The following is a 26,901-nucleotide window of genomic DNA, read 5'->3' as shown; positions in this document are numbered from 1 at the left end:
TAGAGGTAAAACTTAAAAAAGATTAATCAGTGTATTTGATTGTCACCTAAGGGATTAAACTTAATAAACTTTCTAGTTTTTTACAGTAATGAATACTTGTGTACTGCTGGAATTACTTTAACAATTTTCTGTTTTCTTAGACAGTGAACTGAGATCTTAAGGTATTGGAGAATGTGCATAATCATGTGGTCAGGTGCCTTGTGGAACATGGTACCACAAAAGCCGTCATACTGATCACTTACTGTTTCCAGTGGTAATTTGATGGGTTTTTTCTTTCCACTGAAGTGGGATGCTGGAGATGGAGGCATATGGTATGCATACTTGACCAAAGTTCCAAATATTAATGAGGTCAGAATTGCACATTGTTATCTTGAATTTACCCAATATCTGAGATTCAGATGTTTTCTTTTTTCATTTCTATGACAACATCTGTAAAAAGAATAGAAAATTGCACAAAGTCAAGACATTGAAAGAGTTTTAATAAATATAGATGGTCTAATATCTGCGATTTTATAACTTTTGACTAAAAAATTGCTAAAACTTAAAAAGGTTCATCAGTATTGCATTTGTCAATTTGTTCAGATGTCACTGCATTATCTACATTCCTTTTGCCAATAGCATAAAAACAATTCTGTAAATGGAAGGAGCTAGGCTGGGACAAGGCCTTTTCTATTCATATCTTCTACAATACAGCCATGATGACTTTAATACTCTTGACATACTAACAGTTTTCCTCATACGTAAGTCAAGGATTATAAGTACCTAAGAAATAAAGAAAACACAGTATTCTTGCACAATAACTGAATGAATTTTTTAAATAGGAAATGAGTGTTTGTTTTTTTCTCTGTATAATAATAAAATTACACATAGCCTGAATCATGGCATCCTTATTAGAATATTTCCAAAGCAGAAATGGAAGCAAAAGAAGGTTTAACAATGTAAAATTTTTTTGTTGAGTTCAGTAGGACTTGTTCTTTCTCCTGTAGGAATGAGATTAAGTGCCAGAAATGGTGCATATACATATCCATGTTTTGGAGAAATTCCCAAATCCAGAATGACTCAGTCAGAGGTCATTTCCTAGTATAGCTTTCCACAGTGCCTTTCTGTATTCACTGCTTCTCAGATTTTCACCAGACCCAAGAATGAGGAGACAGGAATATCTAATTATATAGCACAGAACATGAAGCCATTTAGACAACTAATATTTGCACTAATGTATTACTTATATTTTATCTTATAAATCTAGCTTTTTGTTGGGGAAGGCTAATTTTAGTCCAGAGTTCCCACTTCCTCCTAAGTTCTACTGTTACAGTTTGATTCTTCTTTTCAGAGATTTTCTGAAAGTAAAAGTTGCATTAGGAGTCCATGTTGCACAAAAATCTAGTAAACTATTAGTACTTTCAAAGCTAGGTAAGTATTGCATCATCTTTCTCTGTGAATTGTGAAGATGAAAAAGCACAGGGAAGATTGTGGAAAGCAAATGGCAAATGAGGAGATGAAAGCAGGACAGATTTTTCTTCCTTTCTATCATTCCTGGACAAGTGTCTCTACAATTTTCATGTACAAGCCTATAATATCCCATAGGAACATATTAGTTTTATGAGTCAGGAGGAGGTGTTTTTTAAAAATTGGTTTAGATGCATGTTTACATTTACAGGTTTTTAGCAACAACACTGAATGCTAGTAGTTTTTGTAATTTAAAATAAGCCAATTGGAGAAAGCAGAATGATAGTAGTGTAAACCAATTACATGTAAATATGCAATTGTGTGCAGCAATATAGATTTTCAAATAACAATGAACATATAGTGATCATCTTCAAACAACAATCCTCTGCTAGAGGATAGAGCAGATGCCAGACTGAGTACTGAAGCAAAAAGAGAAAAAAATTCATTGATTACTGCAACTGATCCTGACATTGTTTTATACACAGAGCTTTCCATGGCTTTGTAATAATTCTTATCCACAGTTTTGGCATTGTTAAACTTGGCACTGAGCCCCATATCTACAAATCCCAGAACATTAAATATTTAGGTTAAAGTAAGCAAAGGACAGAGAAGCTAGTCAAACAAATCTTGCATTCGCTTGGATGAATACACTGACGGTTTGTCAGTATAGTAAACACATCGTGTTCAGCAGCATCGTGGAATTATAGTAGAATTTTCCTGATCCCTTTCACTGGTCTTTGCTCAGTGACAGAAAGACCCCTTAACAAACAGTTTTGCCAGCTTTCGTATTATGTGATAGATGAGGCAAAATAAGATAGCTATTCAATAACAGATAAGAGATTTTTGAAAATGAGACAAGAGAATAGCTGCAGGTGTGATTTGGTAAGAACAGGTAGTGCAACATTCTGTGTTTGGGGGAAAATCTATGAAAACACAAAGGAAAACTGTACCTGAGACAAGTAAGGGTCTAAGCACGCTTCAGAAGTGCACAGAGGCTGTGTGATCTCTTCTAACCTGTGCTTATGATACAGCCATAAGGGAGAACCCTTTCGATTCCATAAATACCATTCCCCAGAAGGATCCTGACAAAAATAGCAGACTGCCTAGTTGAACAGGCAGATGACATTGCCATAAAACCTATTAGTATGAAACTTGCAATTTTTTGGCACTCTACTATGGTGCCAAAAGAAATTATTATGGGATTACAGACACAGAATATTTGAGAAGGGACTTGAAAAACTTCTTGTGGTGATTCCTTAAGAAAACTTGAAGCTGATGATGAATTAATATGTAAGTGGAAATAATACATGACATTGTCTAATTGTACCATATATGCATCGTGCAAAGTTAAGTTACTTCAATTGTATAATAAAGTAAATATATCTTACTGAATCATTTGGAGAAAAAGCGCTCAGATTTGCAATGATTTCGAGTTCTTAACATGAAAAAAGCAAGGAATTAGACGCAAATAACTTGAATTTTAATACTGCACCACCACATGATGTGAGATTACTTATGCTGGACTCATTAATGAGAGTCCTAGTTCCTCCTTCTTAAAATTTATAAATTTAAAGATCCATTTTCTCTCTATATAAAATCCCACAAAATGAAAGTCAGGTGATGATTAGGCTGAGTTCTGTTTTCTGATATATACAGTGTTTCTTGTGCTGCAGAAAGAACTGCTGCATTGCAAAATGTGCTTTTTGACCACAAAATCAGTCTTGGGACCAATTACTTTTTAAAAACAACATGAATGTACTGAGAAGCAGATGAAAAGTGTATGTGGGAAAGAAACCTAATGTACATGGAAGTGAAAAAGAAATCCTGATTTGCCACTTTTGGGCATCATGATGAAATACCCTGTACAGAGTCCTTGCAATTAGCCAGGATCGGGCTGGCTGAAGAAGGAAAGCAGTATATTTATATATGTCTGGTCCTCTGTCTAACTAAATTAACCTCTCTAAAAGCATGTTTGTTAATTCAGTTTTGCAGAGTCTAACTAACCTTACTACTGTGTCCCCTCTGAAACCAGTATGTCTGCACTGCCAAAACCATGAGAAGACAACAGATGTTTGGATGGTTATCTGAATGCCTCTGTGCTACTTCTAGAGTACAAAACATTTGCACACCCTGTGTAATTGTTTATATTGATATCCCTCCTTCGATTTTGTTAAATGCAGACAAACTGAGGAGAATGAAATCTATTAATAGAAAAGTTTGGAATTGGGGAAAAGAATATAAAATAATACGAAAAACTAGAATGTAATTTTTCAGTGGGAAAAAACTGAAAGTTTTGATAACAGGAAAGTGTTCACAAACTAATTTTCAGTTCATTGAACTGAGGGCTTTTTCCCCCACAAATAACAGCACGAAAAAACGATTTCAAGTGAAATCTTCCAGAAGTGTATTTGAAATTGCTTTTACGAAATTTCCCTTCATATAGGAGAGATCAAAATTCAGCAATTCAAAAATCAGATTAATTGAAATGATAGCAAAAAAATCACTTTCAGTTCTACTCAACTATGGGTTTTGATAAATATCAGCAAACATACTGTTTGTTTAGCCCTACTTAGGATTCATTTCTGTGAGTTAAAATCATTTAATCTTTTTCATTTGCAATTGTGCATTAAGAGTATTACTTCTGAATTCCCCAAAGTTGCTCAGAATGTGTATATCAGTGAATGCTTGGCAATAGTACAATGTATGGGAAACTGTGAATTGGCTGGGAGTAACCCTATCTAAAAATGACATTCTATGGGATAATGTAAAGAAGACAATTAAGTTTCAACATTCATAAATGTAATCATGTTGATTTTTATGTTCTGTTTAGGCTGCCAATTATTTGAGGGGTATTTTCATTCCTCTAAATATTGTAAATCATGATAAAATGCTGCTTGTGGGAAGCAAAGTAATCCTGTGAAAGAAGGTATTAGGCAGCCCAACCGGCCCAAAATACTATGTAGCAAAGTGCTACTGGACCATATATGGGCAATGATGCAAAATGAACTCATGGGATAAGAACCTGAGAATACTTCTGGGAGCAGAAGTGATTTGGTATTTGACAGGCACTCACTATGCTGTTTGTTGACTTTGGCAATGTTTTTACATGTCATGCCAATAGACTTACAATGCTAATGACTTGTCTGAACGTAAAAGCACATATCACGTTGTACACTGTTATGTGAATTTATAATGACCATTTTCTAATTTCCTTTTCTATGGGGTGAAAAGAGGACACAACCTTCAACCACTAGTCTTAGTCGATCATAACAACTCATGAGTGTTTACTGGACAAACCTGACTATCAGTCAATTCGTAACCTATCAGCTGGAAGAGCAATGTTAATTTTTTATTTAATACTCATTTTCTCTTTGTTATTTGTCTCTTCTTCTGTCCTTCTCCATTTTACAGTTATTTTACGAGTGGATCACCATTCTAAACAGTTATTCTGCCTTATCTGTTTTCTAGAGAGGAAGTCCATATTTTATAGGCTTGATACTGCTTTTATGAATCTAGTGATTGCCTTATCAAACTTCATGAGTAGTAAGTCAATAAACAGATGAGGTCAATAAATATACCTATGTATCTCATTGACACATTTTTGTTGCTCACTAGAATTTGATACTGGTACTGTAGGTATTGCTCAGGCTCAAAAAATGCATCTGCACCTCTGAGCTTCTATTATACTCTTGCTAAAATCTGTAACAATACTTTTTAGTCTTAATTAAATCCTGATGTTTTTACAGTTCCCAGTGGCACAATCTATTGCCTGTTCTGTTTAATATAAGATAGTTTCTGTTCTTAAATTGGATTGGACTTACTTGGGAAAAAAATCTTTCCAATAACTGTAGTTTTATGCTCATTTATTCTAATAAAAGATGTTCCCATTATGATAAAAATGGCATGAGAGGACACATGAATGTTTAAAAAGATTAATTACATTGTAGTATGTAAGTCTCATTTTTATTTTAGATTTTTTATAACATCTGAAAAAGCTCCATTTGTTAAAATTGAGCCTCTTAGTATATTCACTGTTAGTTTACTCTTTTTACATTCATATATAGTCACTGCTTCTTGTGGAAAATTGTGTGTAAGAAAAAATTGCAATACTTTAAAGTAAACTAAGAAAACTACTTTTGCCAAAGGGACTGTACGTACGAGTCACATGAGCAGCTCTGAAGATCTGTTTTCTGCAAGGGTAAAAAAACCTCTGAACTATCCTGATTGGAATGGTGCCTATATAAGCTCCACAATGCATGTATACAGATTTTGTCTTCTAATCAACGAGCTTACTGGCAACACAATGACACTAATAATCATTAACAATACAAATTCTAATTGCAGCTATGAGATAACAGTGGTACCAAGGCATTCTGAAAAGTATGATTCATTGTCCAAGTATCTATTTCTTGAGCGGTTGTACAGTTTAGCTGCAGTGGTCAGTTCATAGTAACATCAAGGGGATTTAAGGCAATCAAGCTCCGGCAGTCACAAGAAATCATGGAAACCAAGAGGATGGTTACTCCACAATGTTTTACCCATCCCCAGAAAAAACCCAAAACAAAAAACCACAACCAACACAAACAAAACCACCAAAACAAACAAAACCAAAACAAAAGAAAAAAATCCACCTCAGAAGTAATAAGCCAAAGGAAAAAAGCCTCAATATCATTCCACAGCTACTTATCTCTTCATCCATTAAAAGCAGGAAAAGAATAAAGGTTTGTTTATAACTGGAAATAAACCAAATGTTATTATGATTATGAACTATAGTTATATTATTTTTAGGTGATGTCTGACTTTCAATAAGATGTGCTTGACTCTTTTTGCATAGAACAGAATTGGAATATACTGTCATGATAAATTGACAGTATAGGAGACTTGCAAGAGCATTGATTGAAGAATAATAAATGAATTTTAAAAAAGGGTTCCAAAGGACACAGATATGTACAGCTGTAACATTAAACCTGGCTATCTCTTTCACTGCTACCACATTCCACAGGTGTGGAATAGGTAAAATTATGTAGTGAGGGAGTGATGACAGGTCTGTATCTATATATCATTCCTATTGAATTGCATATGCACACCTTCTATTTATTTAGGTATTTCTGTCATTACGCTTGGATGTGTTTCAGCAAGTTAAACTTTCTAATTGACTTAATGGAAACATTCCAAAAAAAAAAATAACCTGTTCTGAGAACATTTTACTTGTGCATTTGACATTTGCCTGTTTTTCTTCTTATTAAGAGTATTTGCATGAAAAACAGAGAACACAGAAGTTCATTCAGTTCCAAGATCTATTTCCCACCTATGTCAGAATCTAGTCAATATTAACTAATTGAACTGCAATGGATTTTAAGTAGATTTCATAATTACAGAAATACTCTGCTTAATGTAGAATAGAAGGTAAAATGGGCTTAAAGCCAGTTAAGTGCTCTCCTGCTCATAGGTTAAATCCCAGTATGAGTTAAAATAGCCTCAGGCTTTCTGTAGCTTGCACCAGATGGTAGAACCCCTTAGAGGCAATTATATTGGCAGGGATGACTGGAACATGGTATGTTCCAAGCATGGTCCTTCCTGCCCCAGCACATTTCCAATAAGTATTTCCTTTGCCAGGTTATTGCAATGACAGCTTTACACTGCTCAGAGATTTCTCCCATGTGGGATAAATCCCCAGTTAGTCAGAACAGGTTTAATTCTGCTTAGAACTGCTAAAGCAATATACAGCCAACTTGGCTTAGAACAACAATTGGCCCCACATCCATAGCTAATGAATAAGCAATAGTCCAGTTCTGTATGACATCAGTTTTGTGTGTGAGTTGGGTTTTTTTAGTGATTCTATTTTTTCTCCATCCTTGTAACAGTTCATACCTACAGACTATCTGCATGGAAAAAGTGATTTCTGGTACCTATCCTAAATTGCTTTTCCTGTAATTGCTATTCACACTCACTTGTGCAATTAGCACAGTTATACTGGAAAAAAACAAGTCCCCCTCCCAAAGCTTCAAGTTAGCATTCAATGCAGCATTTCAACAGGCTTCGTTCTCAGACCTTATGGATCTAAACTCTCAGCCTGCCCTCATAGCTCATAACCTTTAATCCTGACATCAATCTCAGTGCTCAGTGCAATTACTATAGTGCTGTGTTCTGAAAACTGGCAGAGACTCAAGAGAAGTTTGTGAAAACTTGCAAGTTTCTCATCCATTTTCATTAGAAAACTGGTGAGACACAAATCTCCTTCAGATGTTCTCTGAAATTCCTCCTACTCATCAGTGAGGTATTGAATAACATCTCTAGTCTGTGAGGTTGAAAAATCACAGAGAACTGTTCTGTTTGCATTACTGATTTCTACAGGTTGGCACAAGCCCTGCACAGATTTTCTAATTCCTTTCAGGAGTTCCTGGTAGTTATTTTTCTCTCATTAATCTAATTTCTGGTGTGCATGTATGGCTTCAACACTGAAAGTCTTAAAAGGATGCTCACCAGATTCTCGATTTTCTGTATTGAAGGTTCAGTCCGTTTCTGGATCAGAAACTCTACTGCAATAGTTACTTCAGTAGCGGACCTTTCCGAAAAGGTTTTTTGAGAAGATGATAGAAAAAGCATATTTTCTGGAAGCTGGGTTTTTTTCTCTATCTGAGCTCAGCAAGGTACCTAGGTTTGGTCTCTGAAGATATTTTTGCTTTGGTCCATTAAGTGATACGGCCTGGTATTGATCTGAGGCTTTATTTCCCTGTGCATTTCATATCCTTACAGTCTAATCCTGCAACATTTCAAGAAAACACATCAGACCACCTTTTTGTATTCCACTGTTTCCTGGCCTCCCTGACACATTCTGCCCAGTGCAAACATCAAGTCTTCACCTTTCTTAATGTCATGGGTCTCCACCTCATGATGAAGCACTGATTTTTTCATTTCTTTATATTCTCCATGTTAAACATTCAGCATTGACATACACCAGTGAAGCCAGTGTTTTCTCACTTTTGCTTTTGGATAACACCATCAGATTTTCTGCCATTTGCAGATCAAGGAAAGGACATTGAAAATGTATAATTTGCCAAGTACACAAGGTGAATATTTTGCTTTCAATAGCATAATACCAACAGTTATTGTAAACACATATATCACTTATGACTGTCTTTTACTTGTTTTCGTGATGAAACTCTAAAAACCACCCCAACCCTGCAGACAAGTAAACAAATTCTACTAGAACTGTCTAACTATAAAAAGAAATTAAACAAATAAGTTCATATTTTTAGTGTGGTGTTCTCTGAATGGTAACAAGTAGGTAAAGTAATGCACACAGTTTCTGGGAAAAACACACTTTATGAAGAATATACATACCACAACTCTTTTCTGTCTTTTTTTTTTTGCCTCTTTCAAAGTTAAGATCTATGGGATCTTATGTATCATTCTCAGTTTATTAGTCTATAACTTTATGATATTTTAGCAGCTCGGTACACTGCAATTCAATAATGTTGTAATTTATATTGACAACCTTTTCATTCCTAAGTCTCATTTTTATTGTACCTGTATCTTGTACAAATTGCCACACAAGATCCTATTAGATGAGACAGCTAGATTGTTTGACATATGAAAAATATTAAATGTTGATATTTTGATAAAGGTCAGTCCATGCAGTTTGATAGGAAATTCCTAGTATGTATTTCTCAGATTTCAGACCTTTAAGTCCTTTTTTTGAAGAAAAAAAATTTAAAAATCAAGAACCAGATTTGAAAACAACTTGAAAGTAGGGTGTTTATTACGATTCTAACACACATTACAAGATTGTAGGGTGAATAAATCATCCCAAATAATATTTTCTAAATTTCTCAGTCATAACTATACCATAAACATTTTTCAGTGTCCAAATACATTCTTGTCAATAAACCCTTAAACCATAAAACCGTAAGGGGAGACATGGTTTTGGGACATAACTCTTGGTCACTGGTGATGATCACTGTTTGGGAACCACCATTCTACAACATATATTATTTTATTATTCACAAGCACTAAAAAAATTTCATAGACTGTGTTACTAAGATAAACACAAGCTCATTAAATATTTTAAACCAAAATATGGCATTAGCAAGTATAAATAAAACCTTGTAGATTTTATTTACTACATTACCTTGATCTCTCTTTTCTGTTACTGTTTCTATTTCTGTTAAGGTGAAATCCTTAAAAACAGTGAACACCTAAAAGCAGAGTTTTATCTGTGCAAAGGTTGACAGGTTTTTGTATTGAGGGAAAGCAGGGGTCTTGCATTATTAATTTTTTTCTTTTGAAAAACAATCTTGCATGATAGACGCATCAATGATAAGGGCATTTCCTAGCTGTGAATTATAATTTCCAATTACAAAAACACTGATATTTCAAGATCATGGAGAAAGGATACAGTGTATAATATAGGTAGACTGGCTACAGGGCAAATTGTACAAGGTAACTGAATTTTTATTTCTGTAACTGATGATTGGTTGTATATTTGCAAGTTCCATGTTTAATCAATAAACATTTGCAAGTGTAGTAACACTTGTCATAAACCTCCCCATTACACTGTTTGCTCTGTTCCCTAAAGAGCCCATTAAAAAAAAATTGAAAAAATACTGAGATATTTTATGCTAAAATTAAATGAACATTTTTACACACCTACAAAGGTGTTTGCATACTGAGTTTTTTCTTCTTTGAGGTGAACAACTTAATCTTTTCCTTCTCTCCCAATATTATAGCTTTTTATCCTTCCTTAAAGTTTTCTTTTAACCCAAACCCTTCATAATTATAAGATATATCCTGAACATAAGATTAGTGCCACAGAGAGTACTAATCCTGGTTTCTATTCTGACTCAACTTTCTGACTTCCTTTTGTCTCCTTTAAAGACTACTTTTCTCCTGCTATACAATTTCTACAGCGCTTATTTGTTTTATTTCTCAAAAATATTTTTTCCAATTCTCTCTTCCTGCTAGAAGGGACATAGATGAAGTGGGTCAGTGCTAAAGAGTTGTGATAGTATATTGTTATCATTAGAGATGTATTTTCTTTCTCAGCCATATTCTTTTTTTTTTTTTTTTGCATAACCCACTTAAGGATCAAATTACAACATAAGCAACACAGCAATTTTTACTAGGAGGCATTTACCACACAGGCATTTAGAGACCAGTACAGTTTCAAGTTTTAAATAGAGCCTAGTTCCACTTAAAAGCACATTTTTGGACTGTGGTTTTCAAAGAAAAAGCGTATCAGTAGCTTTCTGTTCTGATTTTTAAGTGATATGCTGTTGGGATCAACCTTTGACTCACTAGTGGCAAGTGTAGAAATTGTGAGAACTTGGCCTTCCATAGGTTCTTGCAGACTTATCAAACTGCTTCAGAAAACATACATATTCTCCTCTAGTCCAAAGCTGATGTGTAAAACTAGGGAGAGCAAATGAGCAATCAAACAGGAAAAATGGCACGATGATCAGTGTGCAAAAGTACACACAAATGTTTATACTATTTTTTTTTCAAATCTGACAAAGTGCATGTACAATTGTTTTTGTATTTAACTGGTTGACTGCATTTACGAGTATTTCCCACACCATCCCATGACTTTTTGGCTGTCAAATAAAAATCCTATTCCTGCTCTGTAAAGCAGCCCATGGAGATGAAAAATGGGAAGTTTACACCAATGTGTAGAGCTTGTGGTTAAGAATCAGCAGTTCCTGTACATAACATTTTATACTGGATGGTGAGGCAGTGAGAAAATACTGTCAATTAAGAAGGACGTTTGACATTAGGCCTTTCTGCAAGCCTTTGACCAGCAGGCAGGAGAAAGTTATCTAAAAATTAGAACTTAAAAAAAATATTTATAAAGTATAACCATTTTGACAGTAGAAATGTTCAAACTTCAACTTACTAAGGACAACGCATTAAGTTTCTTAATCTGTAAGCAAACAGTCAGTTTAGGCAAACGTATTTACAGTAGCAACCTCTTGGACTAGTGTTAGCCTTCAGTTCCCTCAGTCTTTCCATCCTCTTAGTCAGTATTTCCTTGATTTAAAAATGTCAGAAATTCCTGTTGATTTGTTTATGTTTGGATATATCTTCCTTGCTATTGAAACAGCTATATTAGCTTAATTAACTGTTTAGCTGGTAAATGTTTGTTGCTGTTGCATCAGCTTTTCTACTGGGCTTCAGGAGAAAAGAAGGTTCACACACCAAGAAATTTGCCCTGTCCCTCTTAGGAAAAAGATCTGGAAATTCTCTGCAGCCTCATTCTCGTATAAATTCATCCTTGCTCTTTGCGTTTGCCTTTTTTTGGCCCACAAAAAGGTTTTAGATGTGGATGTGACTGCTTCAAATTAAGAGACCTGAAGTTAGGTGTCTACACATAGCTGATTGTGTTTTCTCTGAAGACTCCCTATAGTCATCCCAGAACTATTCAATATATCCAGGTCCTAGAACTGTTCACCAGTGGAGCTTGCAGAGTGGTTCAACTCACCCTCAAATGCATTTCAGCTTCCTCAGAGCAGCTCAGGTCTCTTATGACATGCGTTTTCTCTCACTTTGTCAACAGCAAAAATCAGTGAGGCCAATCTGCATCAGGATTTCCATAGTGTTCACACTGGTGGAAATGCAATGAATCTCAGGTCAGTTTGCTCACCTACTATACCTCATCTATTGCTAACTGGCTTACTGAGGGTGGAGTAGGATAAAAGGAGACAATTCCTCTCCTGGGAAACACTTAATACAAGGAAAAAATCTATATTATTGTTAACTTCTAAAAACTAATTACTTTTAAGCTTAGGATGGAGGCCAATACTAAGTTGAAGCAAAAAAAGAGGACACTCAATTTATCAGATGTAGAATTATATACTATGCACCACAAGATTGTTTTCCCATGGAGAAAGTTTTGCATGGTTGTATATGTTAAAGGGAGCTCCTGGTACTATAGAACCACAAAGCTGCTCATTCAGTCCTCCACCTCCTGGGCAATCCCCTTAATGGGATGGGTAGGAGAATCAGAAAGAAAAAGTAAAACTCATGGGTTGAGATAAGAAAAATTTAATAACTGAAACAAATAAGACATACTAATAATGCTAATAATATATAATAAAAAAGAGAGAGAGAGATATGAACAAAACCTTAGAAACAAGTGATGCAAAATACAAACACTCACCACCTTCTAAATGATACCCAGTCTGCCCATGAGCATGATCAGCAACTCCCAGCCAGCTTTTGTCTATGGAGGTGTTCAAGAAATGACTGGACACAGCACTTAGTTCTATGGTTTAGTTGACAGGGTGGTGATCAGTCAGTCAAAGATTGGACTCGATGCTCTTCGAGGTTTTTTTCCATCCTAAATGATTCTGTGAAAGCTTAAAATAGACTTATTAATACTTTAATATAGAGACTGTGCAGGTGTGAGGCTTAATTATAAAATATGTTGGTTCTGATTGAACAAACTACATGAGTAAATCCAACTTTGGATACAGAACAGTGCAAGTTATATTAAAAAGTCATTGTATTTGAAAGTTGGAACAAGACAGTATAGTTAAAAAGTGATTGGATTAAATTAGCTTTGAGATTTAAGCAGAATTTAGTAAGTGAATATTAGCATGTGTATTTTGTTATAATCCCCTCCTATATTTTTTCATTTTTATTTACTTTAGATGTCAATGAAATAAGACACGTAAAAGACTCCTACACCAATTTGCACCATTGCAATTTGGCTCTGCTAAAGCTTATAAATTGTTCTCCTGTGCCTCAAACACTGCTGAATCAAAGCTGAAGCCATCACGTGGGCTACAATAAACTCTTAGTTCTTCTAACTTGTTTTCATCAACGATATTTTGTTTCCTACAGCTGTGTGTCACAGAAAATATGCAGCTGTCTTTTACAGAGTTGCAAGTATTACTAATGTAAGTGGTTAGCACTGTCCTCAAGGCATCAGAAGAACAATCAATGAAGCCCAGGGAGTTCTGCCTTCTATAAACAAGTGTTTAATACTTCAAGACTACTAAATGAGACTGTGCAAGACTATGAATAATTGTACCTGAGGGCTTATGCAGTTTTAAAGACTGAGAAATGTGTATGCTATCACAATACCTTCTATCTTCAGATACCTCTTGGCTCTACTGCAAGCCTTTCATGAATATTCTACAGCGCACGTCTTGTTTTCTATTGCTCTGTATGAAATCTTTTGTTTTGATTCTCTGTGCTTCCTTTCGTGCTGATAAAGTGTTATGAGTGCATGAAATACTTCCCAAGTGACTAACATAATATGCCCAATGCCAGTGAAGCTTTGAGCAAGCGCATCCCTTTTGCTGAATGCAAAAAGGGAGATATCAGTAACAGCATTATAAGCCACACATTTTAACAAAAATAATATAGTAGCAATGCATCAGCCTAGCAGGAATTGCAAATAAATCACTAGAGTTAGGAACTCAAGAGCCATGCACAAAAGATTAAATTTATTCATACTGTTCTTTTCCTGTCTTTTTTATTTATTATATATCATCAAAATTACATGCAATATCTCAGTCACATTTCTGGGATACGTCTGCCAATTATTTTTTAGGCAAATTCTTTGGACTTCATGTAGATAAGAACTTCTATTGAAGGAAAAATGAGCATTTACCTGAGTAAAACCTTCTACACTTGTTCTTATTAGACACATTTCAGCTATCCTTAGAGACATTACCATTACCCAACAGATCACTTGAGCAGACATGTAGGCAGATGTGAAAACACCATCCAATATGCATGCAAGCCCACTGTAGACAGTGGCATCAACAACCACTGGGACACATCACACCAGTATCTCAGTTTATTTAGGATACCTTCCATTAACTCTATTGGATCAGATTTGGTCAAATAACTTCTAACTTGCATGCATGAAACACTTGTGAAGGGAATTCTGTAAATGCATAAGTTCTGGGTTCCTCTTAAAAATTCAGTTCGTTCACTCTGGCCTTTAGACTTGACTTATCATGCATATAAATGCTTTTACATGTGCATATGGTGAATTTTTTGTGCCTATGTGTGAGAGGCCTAGGCAAATATTCCCTAAGGAATTCTTTACACACTGCTGATGCTGTACCAAAGTATAATTATGTATTATAACATACCTTAGGTGATGTTTAAGACCAAGGGTAGTGAAGCTAGTGAAAGGACTAGAGAACAAGTCTTGTGAAGGGTGGCTGAGGGAGCTGGGTGTGTTTAGCCTGAAGAGAAAGTGACTCAGAGGGGACCTTATCATCTACAACCTGAAAGGAGGTTGTAGAAAGCTTGGTGTCTCTTCTCTGATGTAATAAGAGACAGAACCAGACAAAATGGCCTCATATTGTTTCAGGGGAGGTTTAGATTAGATATTAGAAAAAATTTTTTGCTGAAAGGCTGATCGGGCATTGGAACAAAGATCTCAGGGAAGTGGTGGAATAACTATCCCTGTAAGTACTAAAAAATGTGTAGATGAGGCACTTGGGGATATGGTTTAGTGGTGAAGATGGCAGAGTTACATTAATGGTTGGTCTTGATGATCTTAGAGGTCTTTTCCAGTCTTAATGACTCTGTGATTCTATGATTCTATGTTGCTAGCACTGGTGACAGTCGATGCTACATAATGACTAAAATGGAGATACTCTGATTTACAAAAGATATAGTTATTGTCAATTATTGTTGCAGAACTACAGCTCTGAGAAATTTCTTTATGAATAACCGCTGCTTATTTTCCAAGCAACGGGTAAATCCAGCTTCTCCATTTCAGAATCCATTTCTGTGCAATTGAAGAACTTCTTCACTGCCACAACTATGTGTATTTGTCTGAATTTAATGTCTACTTTAAAACAAAGTAGGACTCCAGCTAAAACTAACTGTAGGTATGGGCATACAAAATCTGCTAGAGTGGACTCACACTAAAATAATAATAGTAAAAACTACAATAATAATGAAAATAAAATACAAGGATCACTTGACCGTGTATGACACTCTAAAAACAACTCATGAAAACCTGACTAATAAGTGCAATTTGTTATTAGGGACCACGTTCCAGGATACTAAAACTCAGCTCACTTTTCTCTGATGACAGGAGTTTATTTGATTTTATTAGTTTATTTTAGTGACAACTCTCTATATTCTCTCTATATCTGCATTTAATAATTTTTGTATGCATGCAGCTCATATTTTCAGAATGTTTCAGAAAAAAAGAGTAGACATTACAGACAATTGTGCGACATGCAAATAATTTCAATATTCTTTTCAGATCAAGTCTGCCAGACAGATGGCCCTGGAAACAACAGCATTGACTAAAAATCAGATACTCAAATGATACAGAAAGAGAAGCAAACAAATTATGATTGTCAAAAAGGGCTCAGGAACATTTCATGCACCAACAACCACAAGGTTAAGAATGAACCAGTAAGTGCAGGACAGCAATACTGATGTGTGCAAGGATTCCAAGTTTTTTGTGTTTTATTTTAACAATGATTTCCATCAAGAACAAGATTGGAAACTAGAAATAATTCTAATTCATATTTAGGTACTATTTTCTGAAATGTTCAGATGCTGCAGCCAGAGTTCTACCACCGCCTTCTACAGCAGGGTATAACAAGCACTGTAACCTTTAGCTCTTGCAGGGAGAAATGAAAGCCCCAAGCAATCCCTAAAAAAACCCAACAACAACAACAACGAAACCCACACAAAATCCCCCAAACAAACAAACACCTACCCCCCCCACACACACCCACAAAAACTGTGATAGGAAATGAATCCATGATTATTGATGACACTCAGCTCAAATCTGGATTTTTAAGTGATTCAAAGTCTCACTGCATTACTTGAGGAGAGTGGTTCTCAGGGAATGATTAAGCTTTATGGAGCTGCTCTCCAGAGCCACTCACAACACGCAACTCCCTTCTGGGAGCCAAGTCACCAGGAGAATGGCATAATAAATGAAAAGGCTGAAGAAAAGAAAGCAGCCATATTTCAGGAATTATCAAGCAGATAAGGAGACATTTGTCTTTGAAGGACCTGGATAAGTTCTTCCCGTGCTTACATTAACAGAGTTCCTCATGCATTTCTGACCCAGAGAGCTGACAGCACGCACTCAGTAAGTTCCAATATCTCCAAGCCATGCCAGGTCTTCCTCCTTGAATCTAAAATGTTAAAAGCAACTTTAAGAGAGGGGTTTGGAAATATCACAGGTGATACTAATTAAATGAGTCCTTCAAACCAATGTTGTTCCTGACAGCTGTTGAATATTAAATGAGGCGAGACACAGATGTGACCAAGAGCCTGAAGCCTTGCACTTCTAAACGGTGCCTGGAGGAAGAGAGTTTCTGGCCACTGAAGTAGTCAAGCAGTACTTGACAAGCCATTCATTAAAATGGAACGGTCTATTAATGTCTCTCCTTGTTTCAAGGTTACCACATAAATCAATTTACAAAACCTGGGACCTTTAGGAAGATGAGTAGAGCAATTTGATATAGAAAAATAGCAAGTTGTAAGAATTGCTTGAAAAAATAAAATAAATAAACAACCCTGAAATATAAGAATAATTATCACATAATTGACATACTCAAAGTACATGAGGGTTCAATAATGAAGTTTTAATAAATTGTTATTAAACATGTCTACAAACAGTCTGTTCCTAGACCATACTGAGCATTTCTTTTAGAGGAAAAATGTTCTTGAGAAATCTGTAGCAGGAAAATACTAATAAGTTACAACAAATATAAATCTACTGTGAACTTTGAAGAGCAACTGAGCTCCACAGAACAAGACAGTGCTCACAGCTACTACACAGAACTTTGATGTACTTTTCTCAGTAGCTGTAATTGTTTTCTTTGGTGGGTCCTCATAGATGAAGTGTGTTACAGTTCTGTAGTGCAAAAGTAAAAGATATTTATCCCAACATTTGTGGCCAAAAGCTACATTAAATATGGTCAATTGCATTCATTCAGGAAAAGGAAAAAAAAAGAGAATATGGCAAGCCAGTTTTCTACAGAACAATGAAGTTCTTGTGCCTACAGGCTACATGGAACATAAATTTCATCAGAGTGAGAAAACTGGACTTTAAAAAGTACATTTATTTTCTCAAAACACCTGACAGTTACCTGTAATCCACCTACTTTACTAAAAATCCAGTTGATGACAGCCTTGAAATGGTTAGTATTTTTTAAGTGCCATAGATATAGTTGGTTAAAACTATTATTAACAAGCCTACTAATGTGTTTATAAATTAAATAGCATTGGGTGTTGATGGAATGGCATTTTATGCAGCTGAACAAAAACTTGTAGTAAACCTGAAGGACTTCAGACTGAATAAGTAATATTCAGTAGATGTTCTGTAAGGTGCATGTTTGGTTTTTTGAGTTCGTTTTGTTTGACTTTATGAACTATATCTTCCAGGCAGCTGCCTTAACTTTGAGTTTCTACACAGATAGTAAACTTCTGTTCTCCCAACTAGGGCTACACGATCGTACCCGAGGTTGTGTCACCAGCATCTTTCATCATAGATCCAAGGTAGGGCAGGCAATATATGTTCTCTCTCAACACTGAAACAATGAGTTGGCTGAATATCAAATCAATCATTTACTTGAGCTAGTTTGTTTAAACATCAGTGCTTGTGGGGGATCTTTTCAGTTTGCTTGGGCTATGTATGTCTTTTGGATGTGAAAGATTGTTCTGGAAATCAGGCAACAAGTGTCTCATTCATGAGAATGCAGGCATTTTTCTTTTCTTTTTTTCCCTTTCTGGTAGACCACTTCTAACCCAAATATCCTGAAATGCATTTAAAGTAACAAGGATTAAATTTAGCAAGACTTGAAGCTTTAACACTATGGATTCGGTGTAGGTAAAGGTGGAGGTGGTTGTTTGTTGCATGTCAGGACTAGGGACTGAAAGAAAACCTGTGCAGCACCGAGAGGAAAGAAAGAAGTTTTGTAATTTTGAGACTGCTGAGGGCTGCATATCATCAATGTCTATAATAAACATAAGTAGATGGAGTAGCAGCCTGTCAGACAAATACATGCAATAAATGACACTATAAGGTCATTAAGGAGTCATCTAGGTCTAGCACCAATATAGCAAAGAGGTTTTAATCAAGATCAAGCCAAACCATATTAACTCTTTCCTAGACAGCAAGTAAAATTACTGTCCTACAATCTTTCTTCTGAACATATTCAATGTTAATGTAAACAAGGCTGTAACATAAACATCTTTTTCTGAATGGCTAGGATGTGATCCAAATATTTATCCAAAATACACACATGAAAGTGTACAACATATTTCTAAGTATATATATATATATATATATATAATATGTATATATAAGATGAGCTAAATATATTGCCTGTTCTTAAAACCACAGAAATACACACAAAGTTAGCTGATTTAGATTTTTATGAGAAAACTGTTTACTTTAGAGTCTAAGCAACTTAGCCAAGCCAAAAATCTGCATCCAATTTAAAAAGCAAATAGCACACCAAATATATCATTAGCTGAAGAAGCATTCTAGCTGCTCAACCAAGTTAAAAAATAACCTCTTAAAATTTGAAACAAAAACATATTCATATATGAGTGTTATACAGAAAACACCCATCACATGAATCATACCAGATAAACCATTATACAGCCCTCAGAGGTCCTAGTCTGCATAGCTACATTAAAGCAGGGATTTAAATATGCTGAAAACCTGTTCCAGTTAGTCGGATTTGGACAGATTAATTCAGATGCAAACAGCTTTTCATACCACTTGCAAGGAAAACTTATAGTAGCCAATTATATTTCAAAGTGTTATGAAATATATATGGTGCGACTAAAATATCAGCATTTCCAGACTTTTTCCTTACTGCTCTTATAAATGCTTTTGAAGCCACCTCAGAAACAACCAGGACATTGAAAGGACAATTAGGTTCTATATTTAAAATAAAAATAAACCAAGTCTTTCTCTCAACCTGTAAACACAAAAGCCCTTCATTTTGTCTTTATATCTTTTAAAAGTCTAGTCTTTTCAGGTCAATTTTTTCTTTTTTTCTTTTTTTTTTTTTCCCAGAGTAACTGTGTTATCCTGCATATGGACAGTCATTAGGTTGTAGGACAGATTTCAGGTACCAACTTTGTTTGAGATAATTTCTCTTGAGTCTTAGAAACTTCCCAATTAATGTGTCCTGGAAAATAATGTATTTCAGAAAACTTACTGCTTATTGGTATTCCAAACAGCTCTGTTATGATGGCATACTAGCAAAAAACACCCCTGGATCAAAGATCAAACACAAGGATGAAAAGCTTTACTACAGCCCACCTGTTTTTATTACCAAAATATTCTCTATTCAAAAAAGAAAAAGAAAAAAAAACCCACCATTGTCACCTGAAAACATTTTAGATTATATGAGAAGACCAAAAACTGACAAAAAGACAAATTCCTCAGAATCTGTCTTGATTCCACCTTTGCCAGGCATACAGCTATTGAATATCAAAGTCAAATCAATATCAAAATTAACCGTATTATTCCAATGCTCAATTAGCATGCTAGCTGTATTATGCATAAATTGCTTGGAATGATCCTTATACACCATTCACAATTGTTTGAAAATATTATGTTTCCACTTCAGACTAGTTACTGAGACTCCCACCTTCTTTTATGTTGCCAGTCAATACACTAGTCTTTTTAAACAGAAAAATCTTTAATAAATACAAGCAAGTACTGCCATTTCTGCACAACCAGCTAGCGTATAAATATGTGTACTTACAAACCCCAGTAATTTCCTAAACATTTGAGTACACATAAACCTGTAAGCATTTGCAAAACAAATTAAAATGGATGCAGAAATGTTTGATCAGCACAACATTAGATTTTTACAAATGCTCACAGACACTTCGTTTTGCTATTAAGTTACCTACATTTCTGTGCATTACATTGCCAAATGGTCACATTACTTGTCTCTGAAGCAGTTTTCAGAGACAATATGGGGAAGCTATAATTATAGCTATGTCAAAGGGATGAAAAGCAAATGAAACAGAAATAGGAAGGGATATTTCCTTAGATGCTATTATTTCTCATAGGGATAATGATCACATACTAATATACATAAAAGGTCAAATATTTTGGGTTTTGAACACTACTAATGTACTGAAATAAGGTATTAGTTCAGTTGGTTAAAGCAGGATGCTAATAATGCCAAGGTAATGGGTTCAATCCCTATACAGGATATTCTCTTGGGAGTTGGACTTGATGATCCTTGTTGATCCCTTCCAACTCAGAATATTCTCTGTGTGATATGTCAGCCATTCAAGTAGCTTACATGTATTTATAGTAAATCAAAATTTCATCTTGATTTCCGTTCCTTTCCCCACAAATTATACACTCTCCAAATCAGCTGCTTATTACCACAAATAAAAAGGAATAAACTGTAGCAATATGAACACAGTAACTTCAGGTTTAGTTTTGCAAGTGGCATTGCATTTTCATTCTTGTTAATACTGGGGTTTAGATAATGCTCTATCTTGGTGCTTTAATCTGTTCTTGAAGGAGCTGTCAATCAGCCAATTTACCTTTGTAGTGGTTGGGTCCAGCTAGCACATGCACACAATAAATACAGAGAAAGCAGAAAGAAAACCCCATCAGAGAAACTGGAACTTCAAAGCATTAAATCATCCCCACAAATTTTAAAATAAAGATGCACAGAGCTACAGCATATTTCACCTGGAGTTGCACACAGAGGGACAAATTCATCCTTAGAGTCCTAAGCAGTTTCAGTGTAAATTGCTCCTTCATATATCTAAGCTCAAACTGTGGGTCATAACTGGTTCATACTCGTTCAGTATTTTTGTCTTTGAAAGTGTTGCCCTGATAAAATTCCAAGAGTCCTAAGAACAAACTGTTTGCCATTATGACAGCCAGCACTGACCTCCTATTCATTAAGCAAGAAATAAAATCTTTTGTATTTTTAATCAAATTATCATCTTGTTTGATGAATTTGACTCTATGACTGTTATTAACTAAGGTGCTTTCTGACTTGACAGCATTTTCAATTTACAAGTTTCAGAAGATTTCAGATCCATTGGAAATATGATGAGTAATCTTCAACACTCCTTTTACCTTTTAAATTTATAACACTACTGATTTACTTTGGCTAAGAAACAGAAAATATATTGTCTTTTCAAATTAAAATACCGTGAAAAAAAAGAAAATCATGGCTCTACCTACTAAGACTCAAAGTTTTCTCCTCCTTGTCATACTAGGTTTCTTAGTTGAATAGGACATTACTTCAGAAGATTATGTAACTTTATTATTATTACACCTCTTTTGTTTCCTCTGTTAATTACATTGTGTCAGCATTTCTGTTTTCAGTTCAAAGGCTTAAAATGAAAAAAAATCTTTATGAAATCCATAATTGTTAATAAAAATTAGTGAAAACAAAGAAACAAAAAAATCTAGATAATAGATTGAGGAAGATCCTTGTGCAATAAACTTTTTTCTTTTTCTTTAGCAATATTCAATAGTATCATTTTACCAAACAAATTAATATTCTTAGAAACCTTACTAACTAAAAAAAAAACAAACAAAACAAACAAACAAAGTACGTAAAAGTCCAGCAAGCCATTAGCCCATAATATTTGGACAGAATTTTCCAATATTAGAATATATACTATCATAACATTTTTTGTGTAAGTTATGTTTGTTTGCCTTTCTACACTTTTCTTTCAATCAGCCAGAACTATAAGTAGTTCTCTGGTTTAAGTGTTTGTTCCAACTCAAAGCAAAAAAAAAAGTCAAATATTTGTAAGCTAGAAACATTTGTAAGGTAGAACACAATCAGAATTATAATTTCCCACCTTTTTTTTTTTTTATACTATTACAGACAAACATTCATACACTCTAGAGAAACAGTAAGGTAGAACAGAAAAGAAACCAACTCTAATTGTATTTCCAATTCTGGATAGAATTGATTTTTCCATTTCTGTCTAGCCAAAATACTTGTACTTCCCCTCTGGTACAAACAGGACTCATGCTGCCCTTAATCACACTTGTGATACATAGAAAGAACCTTGATATTCCCAGCCCAAAAAGAAAAAAAAAAAGAATAAAAAAAAGGTCTTACAGAAATATTATCCACCTTCTAGATCTCATCTAGATTTAATGGAATTATAGATTTAATGGAATGTGTATTGAGCACTGGCTTAAAGTCTGAAATAAAAATACACACCACCCTCCCATACTTAGGACCTGATTATGACCATTAATATGTGGTGTCTTCCCTCTTTGATTTAGTGCTTTCACAGACCAAACTTTCTGAGGCCTTTGTGTCTGTGAAATTCATCCCAGAGAATTTTAGGAATATATAAAATAGTATGTAATTTTCAAAAACCTGGAAATATTGTTAGAGCTATGCTGAAGTATCTGTGCTGTTGCCACATCAATGGCGTAGTGCACACATGCAGTCAGTCTGTTTCTTCCTGAAAGCATCCAATTTTCTGTGCCTTCTCTGGACATGTTTTGTACAGTTGCAATGAAAATTAAAATTACTGTGCAAAGTAAAAAATATCTGTATTGTGATAAGCAGTAGATTTTATGCTTTTTGTCAAAGACTTCTCCTTAAAATAATCATGAAGAAAAATACAGATGTCTTTCATCAACTACACTGAGTTACTCAGTTGCCCCTTGCATCTGATGTGGCAAATAAGGCTCTTCAGACTGACTTTTTCAAAGTCGTCCTCAGAGCATCTCCAGGAGACCACGATACCAAGTTCTCCAGCCTGTTAAGCCGATATCATGATGTCTGACATGTAAATAATTTCTTAATTGTTGATGATAGGAGGAAAAATATTCTCAAATGTCTAAGACTAGTTAATTGTCAAATGTTTCTGCCTTCATAATTTTCCCATTTTTTCTAATTGCAGTTCTAATACAGATCTTAATTAATGGAAGGTGATTAAATGGTTTGAAAAAGACACAGGGTATGAATACAATTTGGGTCATTCACATGATTGACAGTTCTTTCAATGGCTCTTATCTCTCAAAAAAGCAGCCTGAGTTCACCAGCACAAATCAACTTTTACCCCAGAAACTAACAGACATTGCAGTGCTTAGCAAGATATGTCAGCTTGGGCACAGAACAACACTACTGTTACCTATGTGTCTTCCAAGATGGAGCTTGCACACCTCTGGCTGACTCAAAGCTTGAAGGTTATTAGATTCCAGTAGACTCAGATCATGATACCTTGGTACCACAAGGTGCTTATAGTCCAATTTATCCTGTCGAGATATTGTCTCATGGAAGTCTCATGAAGATCTCCATTAGTTTCCACGGAAAACAAAACTAAATTAACAAATTTCTTCCATGAAATAGATTTTGAGTACAGTCACATTCTTCCTGTTAGAGATCCCTCCTATTGTGTTTTCAGATTTTTAAAGGCAGAGTGGCCTTAGCGGAAAAATATCACCAGAAATTACCTCCTGGAAAACAGACTACACAAGTATGACTTAGGAGACCCAGTAACTGGATGAAGAGCTTTTTTGTTTTTTAAAATACATCGGCTTTCCATTCAAGGACAATAATTAGTCAGGAGAGGCTGGTGCTGGGGAAGTTGAAGGGAGGTATGACTTTTGAGACATGACAGGTGGAACAAAGATCTCTAACATCTTGAGAAGCTGTAAAATGCTACTCATGGTGTTTTTAACGTGTAGAACATATGCTTTAGGACTGTTACAAGAAATCATGTATTCTTTCTTTACAAACCTGTAAAAACACAAAATCCATTAAGACAGGGACTCATTTGACCTCCAGGTAATTTGAATATAAAAGAAGTACTACAGGCTTCCTGGTCCTTCTATGTGTAACTCTGGCTGAATAGCAATTTTATCTTGAAGTAATTCAATTATATTACAAATAAGTAAAGAATTAGAATTAAAATATAATGATTTAATATAACTGATTAATAAAGTATTGCAAGTGCAATTACAATACAGTCAGAGTACGTCAAGTCAACCAATCTGCAGCACAATCAAAAACCATATTGAAAGGAGCAATTACAGAACACTGAAATCTTGACTCAGTAAAATTTTACTTAAATTTTTCGAGATCTCTTGGCTGCTGGCATATGGTCAGGTGCTTCTTAAAATTTGAGGCATAATTGCATGCTGAGTTCAAAGTAATTTAAATAATATTGAGATTTAATGCTGCCAGAATGATGCAGTTAATAATATCCCAAATACTGTGTGATCTTATAAATAAAATATAAAAAATTCTTGCGTTTTTTAAATTTTTTTTTCAATCATTGCTGCCTACTGCAAGCAACACTGGGATTTCTGTAATTTTTTCTTTGCCATTTCTAGCATCAGGGACAAAGAAATACATTTTTTCATCCTGGGCTTATTAACATACATAGGAAAAACATAAATATGTTTTGTTCTTGCAACTGCTCTATGGACAAAGACGAATGCATTTTTCACTAGTTTTGCTGCTGTTGCCAAGCAGAGATGAATATTATCTTATCTTTTTTGTTTTGCTTAACACAATCCTTTCCCAAGATGAAGTCGAGACCAAGGGCAGACAAATAATTCATATGGAAAAGAAAGATAAGTAAATATTCACCATAGGTATATTTGCTCCTGCATGGAAAGGCTAGTGAAAATCACGTGAAGAAAGCAAGTGTGTTTACATCTATTGATTCTCTCGTTAACATAGCATTCTTAGTAGGCACACTGGAGCCATTTTCCACTATCTGGAAATATCCTGTAAAGCATTCCTGCTCTGTACTGAGTTAGTGCCTCTGCCCTTTACTCACAAAGACGCTTAAAAGAGTGGGTGCATTATGACAGACACAAGAACTTCATTATATTATTGAGAAAAAAAGGAAAACAGTTAATATTGTTTTCAAAGGAATATTATAACTTTCTCAATGAGCTTAGTGGTACAAAAGTTCACATTTTAAGGGTCTGATGCTGCAGGCTTTATTCATCCAAATTACTTAAATGGAACTATTTTTGTGAGAAAAATTGCTTTCAACTGTACTTGAAGATAAAATTCTTATTAACTCCTTGATATGAACTGATACAAAGATTTCAAACTACTCATTACATGGACAGCAAAGTTTAAGTACAGAATTGCCTCTGAATTTTCTGGTTTCACAGCATTTTGACATGGGGTTTTGTTTGTTTGTCAGTGAAGAGAACATTTACAAGGACTTAAAATGTGGTCAAATTTTATCTCAGGATTTGATTATATCATTGTTGGTCGAAATTCTGCCATATCTTTGGGTAGAACCCAATGAAAAGCAGTCTGTATATATGTTTGTGTGTGCCTGCATGTGTAGATTTCTTCATTTGCTCATTTGTGTTGTGTTCCCCTGTTATTGGGCCCTTTCCTTTAACAGAACAGATTCCAGAACTGCTCAAATGTGACTTGGAACAGGCTTCCTAAGGAAATGGAACTGTTGCCCGTAAACAAAGACACAAACCAACAGAGTGCCGGTTTATGGGTGCTTTATTCGGGGCCCCGGGAACCTGCGGGCTAACGCCCCAAGTCAGGATTCCGACGACCCTCGTTCTCAGTTCAACTTTTATACACAAACAAGTTTACATGTATTCTCACGGCTAAAACAATTACAGTTTCTATAGCAACCCAGGTGCAGTAGTTTATAACAATTAACAATCATCTACTTTAATCATAAATCTGCTTAGGTTGTCCTACCCCCCTAGAAACTGTTTAACAGACCCTTACCACATCTAAGGTACAAATCGTTACGTACATGCTTGACTACATCTTTTGATTATTGTTTCTACTTCTTCAGTACATTCTATTCCCACGAACAAGGCTGCTGCTTAACTCACTACTGTAATGTGTTGCTTTCTAGGCCTACCCTTTTACTTAAGCCTTAGCCATTCTACTACTAAATTTAAACTGCTTTGCAACAGTCCCCCCTTTTGAGCATTCTTCAGGCTTTGCTTGCAAGGATGCTCAAATACAGCAATCTTCAGGTTGCAGTTTCTTGATGGATGGGAGGTGATCCATTTTGCGGTGAGATTACTTCTTTTCTTGTTATAGCTTTCATGATGCGTCTCGTATGTTGACCTTCTTTTACAATCATTCCTAAAAGACACTTGTAAACAGTTATGGCTATGACAACAATTATTACAATCAATATTCCGTACTGGATAACAGAAGATATCCATCCTGACACATGGAGACCTAGGGAGCTGAATAATTGTCCTATCCAATTGTGTTCCGCTTCTTTCTGCAGTTTATGAACATTCTCGTCAATTTGTTCTAATTGATTAATATCTTTCTCTACTTCTTGAGTGACATTTGGGATGTGTACACAACAATGCTCATCCTTTGCATGCAGGTAACCGCAAACTCCATGTTCTTTGAGTAATATCAGGTCTAATGCCATGCGGTTTTGTATGGTCATTCTAGAGGTGGCTTGTAATTGTAAATTTAGATCTTTAAATCCTTTCTTAGTGACTGCTGCTAA

At 35.1% G+C, this 26,901-nt stretch overlaps 2 long non-coding RNA genes across 3 annotated transcripts; one reads left to right on the top strand and one right to left on the bottom strand.

Annotated features, from left to right (window-relative positions):
- Positions 1-248: 248 nt before the first annotated feature.
- Positions 249-16,573, bottom strand: LOC127472479 (uncharacterized). 2 transcript variants are annotated; one of them, XR_007905017.1, is made up of 5 exons: positions 16,478-16,573; positions 12,602-12,800; positions 11,924-12,046; positions 2,397-2,528; positions 249-429 (listed from the first exon to the last, which is right to left on the bottom strand). It is a non-coding gene; the product is annotated as an uncharacterized LOC127472479 (long non-coding RNA). The 2 variants fall into 2 exon arrangements; XR_007905018.1 differs by lacking the exon at positions 2,397-2,528.
- On the top strand, positions 8,119-25,854 carry LOC127472481 (uncharacterized). Its single transcript, XR_007905020.1, has 3 exons — positions 8,119-8,516; positions 17,891-17,946; positions 25,801-25,854. It is a non-coding gene; the product is annotated as an uncharacterized LOC127472481 (long non-coding RNA).
- Positions 25,855-26,901: the final 1,047 nt, after the last annotated feature.

Source organism: Manacus candei, unplaced genomic scaffold, assembly GCF_025592945.1.
Source record: "Manacus candei isolate 608988 ecotype Guabito, Panama unplaced genomic scaffold, ASM2559294v1 h1tg000028l, whole genome shotgun sequence".
In the NCBI taxonomy this organism is placed as follows: Eukaryota; Metazoa; Chordata; class Aves; order Passeriformes; family Pipridae; genus Manacus; species Manacus candei.
The sequence above is the reverse complement of the archived record's forward strand: the minus strand, read 5'-3'. Positions and strand labels throughout refer to the sequence as shown.